Here is a 6,000-nt window from a genome sequence, read left to right as displayed (position 1 = left end):
CCAAATAACAGAAGGTGTATTTCTCTTTCATATAAACACTATGGTCGAAGGCAATCCTGAGACCTGGTTCCTCCTCCTCCTTGCCCTGCCATCCCCTCCGGTGGCCTTATGCACCTGGTAGGAGATGGCTTATCGGTATTTCCTTCACAGTCCAGCTACAGGGAGGGGGACAGAGCAAGCAGAGGGCCAGCAGTGTGCTTCTGACATGTGACTGGGAAGCTGGACTGAGATCCCATTGGCTAGAGCTTAGTCACATGGCCACAGGGACCTGCAAAGGAAGCTGGGTTGCCATAGGCCCAGATAAAAGTCCAGAAAGAAGAGAACATTCTTTAGCAATTTGTGATCACTCCTCCACATCTGATCTCTCAATGAGCCTCCATCTATCTTTTTATTCCATCCTACCATCACGCTTCCGTTTCTTCCTTTCTTCTCAGGTCACCTGTGCTAGTATTTGGTGATTACAGGGTGAGTGAGTCAGACATGCTCTAAGATGATCACATGCCTAAGATGATCCTTGTTGTACCTTGAGTGTGGAAAGAGCCTGTGATTGGCTTTTTGAAAAAATCCTCATCCAAGGATATGTTTATTGAATTTAGAGAGAAAGGAAGGGAGGGAGAGAGAAACATCAATGTGAGAGAGAAACATCGGTTGGTTGCCTATTGTTCTTGCCCTGATGATCAATTGACCCCAAGACCCTTTGGTGTGCAGGCTGACGCTCTAACGTCTCAAATAAGAGGAACTCAAAGAGGCCCACACCAAGATACATCATAATTAAAATGCCAACGGTTAAAGACAAAGAGAGAATCTTAAAAGCAGCAAGAGAAAAGCAGTTAGTTACCTACGAGGAGTGCCCATATGACTGTCAGCTGATTTCTCAACAGAAACATTGCAGGCCAGAAGGGAGTGACAAGAAATATTCAAAGCGATGAAAAGCAAAGACCTACAACCAAGATTACCCTGAAAAGCTCTCATTTAGAATTGAAGGTCAGATAAAGAACTTCACAGACCAGAAAAAGCTAAAGGAGCTCATCACCACCAAACCAGTATTACATGAAATGTTGAAGGGAGAAAGGAGAAGGAGAAGGAGATATAGAAGGAGGAGGAGGAGGAGGAGGAGGAGGAGGAGGAGGAAGAGGAGGAGGAGGAGGAAGAGGAGGAGGAGGAGGAAGAGAAGAAGAAGAAGAAGAAGAAGGAGGAGGAGGAGGAGGAGGAGGAGGAGAAATACAAACAATAAAATGGCAATAAATACATATCTATCAACAATTGAATCTAAAAATAAAAATAAACGAACAAGGAATCTCATGAACAAAATAAACTGATGAACAGAACCAGAGGCATGGAAACATGGAACAGACTGATGAATCTCAGAAGGGTGGAGGGGAAGTGGAAGAGATTAATCAAAGAACTTATGTGCATATAGGCATTACCCATGGACACAGACAATAGGGTGGTGAAGGTCTGGGGTGGGGTGGGATCTGGATGGAGGAGGGCAACGGGGGGGAATGAGGTGGGAGGACATCTGTAATACTCTCAACAATAAAGATTTTTAAAAAGCAGAAACCAGAGCTGCTGTGGTGTGAGCTGGAATGAGGGGATCCCAGAGCTCCTGGTGGTTTCATATCCCCCTTTCCATAGTCATTTGTGCAACACTTGAATGGTATTTGGGGCCCCACAAACTTAGTTCAGACACCCTTCCCCTAATCAGATTAATAAATGCTATGAAATCTAAACCACCACTGATTGCCAGATACTCCCTTATTTTATACTAGAGGCCTGGTACACGAATTCATACATGGGTGGGGTCCCTCGGCGATTGGAGCTGATCAGGGCAGGCCGGCCAGGGGGAGGGACTCCGGGAGGCTGGCTGTGGGAAGGCACTGACCACCAGGGGGCAGCTCCTGTGTTGAGCATCTTCCCCTCGGTAGTCAGTGCAGGTCATAGCGACTGGTCTACCGGTCATTCAGTCATAACGGTCACATAGGCTTTTATATATATAGATTACACCAAGAGAGAAAACAAAAAACACACTGCCAAAAAAAAAAACCACTGCCAATCAAACTATGACAGCTCATCAATAAAACGCATCCTGATTTCCCATGTTAAAATGGGGTGCTCAGCCCTCAGATCACAGCTCAACTACCCATTCCTGATGACCCCTGCTGGCCAACCTACATCATTTTTCCTTCTGTACTCTCTCAGCGCTCTCCTTTCTCCAAAACATGTATTGTGGTTTTTATTAATTGTGTGATTATTTGTTTAGAATCTGTCCTCCACACTAGAATAAAAGTCAAATGAAGGTAGAGATGACATATGCTTTCTTGACCCCAAGAAGGAACACACATTTCAAAAGGACTCCTTGTTCTTCACTGAGCTCAAATTCATAACCAGAATCTAGCAGCCATTGCTGACATGCACACTGCAGTTTAGGGGAAAGCCACAGACTGAGCTGCCAGCCTGCTGCGCTGTGTTCCTGTCGGCTGAGCCAACCCTTACAAAAAAGTTCCTAAATAATATTTAAATGGGTTGAGACATGCTCTATCCAATCAGAGCTGCACAGCTACATCATCATTTGCAGCTCTACTGACCAATCAGAGGGACTCCATAACAGCCAAAGAGAACAGTGCTATTTGGACCAATCAGGAGTGTTTCAGATTCCTCATTTGCGTAAAAGTGGGCCAATCAGGAACCTGGGCAGAGACTTTTATAAAAGTCAGCTTCCCCTTTGTCTCCTTGGAGCACACAATTTCCCCCCGACGCTTCATTTCCCGGGTTTGCAAAATGTTTACCTGAAGTTTCTCCTTTTCTGCCCTTCAGACTGGGGACTCCTATCTGCATTGGATTGGTGGCAGCAAACTTTTGTTGACAACTTGTTTACTATTATCCAATGATGTGCTGGTAAACCGGGTTTCTGCAAAAAAAAAAAAATTGAAGCATTTACCAATTGCCATGGTGTAAATAATCTCACCATAGCTGATGTCAAGCTATGGATTGATAGTTTAACAACTGGTTTGCTACCTTCTTGAATATTTAACAGTTGGCTCTGTGAGCTGGGACTAGTATGCTCTGGAACACAGTCGACCCAGGACCAAAACCAAAACCACTCTGCACATAATAGAAGCTCACTAAATAATTGGTTAGTGAACGAATAAATTGTTGTTGAATCTTGTGAATGAATATGTAGCAAGCATTTCAAAGTTAACACATCCACCCAAAACTGGTTTCTCCTCGACACCTGTACCTTCACCAGTTGTCACCCACTTAGTGGCATTGCCATCCATCCATCGCTCAGGGCAGAAACCTAGCAGGCATGTGGATTTATCACTCTCCCTCACCTCTCGCCATTACCCGCCACATCCAGTGTATCCATGAGTCTTGTAAGTTCTACGCTGTGTGTATTTCAAATCCATCCACTTCCCACCATCTCCATGGCCACAGCTTACTCCTTGGTCTCTCCCTGTCTTAACTATTACCCTCGAAACTCACTCTCCAGCCCGGCCAGCATGGCTCAGTGGTTGAGCATCGACCTATGAACCAGGAGGTCACAGTTCGATTCCTGGTCAGGGCACATGCCTGGGTTGCAGGCTCGATCCCCAACCTTTCCCTGAAACCAGCATTTTTGAAACTTTTATCTTTCAACATAATCCCCTGGAATATTTGTTAAAACAACACGGTGGGCCCCACTTCCAAAATTTGATTAAGTAGGTCTGGAGTAGACTTGGAATCTGCATTTCTTGAACAGTTGCCAGGTGTATTGGTTTCCTGTTGCTGCTTTAACAAAATACCACAAACAGGGTGGCTCAAAACAAGAGAATTTTTCCCCTTCATCGTTCTGGAGGCCAGAAGTCTGAAATCCGTATCCCTGGGCCGAAATCAGGTGTCAACAGGATTATTTCCAGTCTTCAAATCTCCTCATATGTGTGTGTGCATGTGCATGTGAGAGGGAAATCTCTTTTTTGTTGTTGTTGTTAAGACTCATCTGAGGATATTTTTTTCATTGATTTTTAGAGAGAGAGAGTGGGAAGGAATGAGAGTGGGGGAGAGAGAAGGAGAGAGAAAGAGAGAGAGAGAGAGAGATCAATGTGAGAGAGACACATCAATTGGTTGCCTCCTGCACACACCCTACTGGGGCCAGGTATCAAACCTGCAACCCAAGTATGTGCCCTTGACCCAGAATCAAAACCACAACCTTCGGTGCACAGGACAATGCCCAACCAACTGAGCCACACCAGCCAGGGCTTCATGGTTGGCCTTTTAAAAATTACCGTATTTTTCCAGGTACAAGATGCCCCCATGTATAAGACGCCCCCCACTTTTCCAACCCAAAATTAAGAAATCAATATCGTAAACATTTTGCTTGTTTTCCTCTTAAGGCCTTCTTCTTTTTTGGCATCTTAAGGGGTTGTTCTTCCTGTTTTCTCCCCTGTCTGATCCTACACTCAGGGGGAGGGGGTCCAAATTGTCTCTCTGCAGCTCTGTTTCCATGCTCCTTTGCACAGCTGATTACATTCATTCAGTTTGAATTTTGAGTAAGACAATTGCTTACCGGAATTTATCGTTTTATTTTTTTGGCACCTTTATGGGCTCAGAACGCTCTGGTCTCTGTTGCATCTGCGCACTCTCCACCTCCACCTCCAATTATGGCATCAGCTGACCGTCAGTAACAATAAGGCTTGTGATTGGAGGAAGCCTGTTTGAGAAGGTGTGGGCAGCTACCCACTGGCGCAGCTTCCTCCTCGACTGACTTTCATGTATAAAACCCCCCTCGATTTTCAGTCTAATGATTTTAGAAAAGAAAAAAAAATAGCATCTTATACACGGAAGAATACAGTACTTGTCCCCATAAAAATATTGAGAGACTCCCAATAAAAACGAAGCATTCCAGATCCTCTCGATAAATCAAAAGACCTGGTAACAAGAGATCCTTTGGGTAAGGGCTCCTCTCCTCCGCTTTACATCTCCATCCTACACATCTGGCTCCCTGAGGAACGTGAGTTTGCATCCTTTTTCTTTATTCCAAACTGATCTTTTTTTTTTTCCTTTTAATCCTTACCCGAGGATAAGCTTTTGTCAATTTTAAGAGAGAGGAAAAGAGAGAGGGAAACATCAATGTGAGAGAGAAACTGATCAGTTGCCTCCCACACATGCTCCTACTGGGATCAAACACGAAATCTTTCAGTACACAGAATGATGCTCTAACCCACTGGTCGGCAAACTGCGGCTCGCGAGCCACACGCGGCTCTTTGGCCCCTGGAGTGTGGCTCTTCCTAAGCCTTAGGAGTACTCTAATTAAGTTAATAACAATGTACCTACCTATATAGTTTAAGTTTAAAAAATCTGGCTCTCAAAAGAAATTGCAATCGTTGTACTGTTAATATTTGGCTCTGTTGACTAATGAGTTTGCTGACCACTGCTCTAACCAACTGAGCCACACTGGCCAGGGCTCAAACCTGTCTTTTTGCCTGCAGGGCTTATGTGGGCCAGGTACCATGGCAATGGGTCCAGTGCTTCCTCATGTAAAGGTCCCACCCGGAGGAGACCTAATTATCCGATGGCCCGGGCACCAGCCTGGACTCGGGCTTCCCAGCTGGAACTGTCAGTGGGAGGAGAGATTCGATTCCAGGCTGAGGCCCAGACGGGGCATGGCTGGACCCTTGTGGTGGTTTTCATAAACGTAGGCAAGTGTGTGCACACGCACATACCCACCCCACTCTAGGCTTCTCTGCATTTTCCTGGAGAGGGGTCCCCAGCTTTCATCAACATCACAAGAGCATCTATGGCCCCCCCAACTGATTCTAGAAGCCTGGGGTTTGGCGGGCTTGAATGTATGCAGTTGAAGTGACCCCCACTCCTGGGACGCTGGCTTTTTATGAGAAATAAATGCATACGCACATGCCCTACATGAGAAAACCCCCAGCTGCAAAAATACGCAGGGATAATGAAGGAAAACTTGTGGTCTAATGAGAAGGAAACTATAAAACTTGAACGATTGATATAAAAGCT

Source organism: Myotis yumanensis, unplaced genomic scaffold (assembly GCF_028538775.1).
Source record: "Myotis yumanensis isolate MYYU_CA2020_CCGP unplaced genomic scaffold, mMyoYum1.0.hap1 SCAF_23, whole genome shotgun sequence".
Lineage (NCBI taxonomy): Eukaryota > Metazoa > Chordata > Mammalia > Chiroptera > Vespertilionidae > Myotis > Myotis yumanensis.
The sequence above is the reverse complement of the archived record's forward strand: the minus strand, read 5'-3'. Positions refer to the sequence as shown.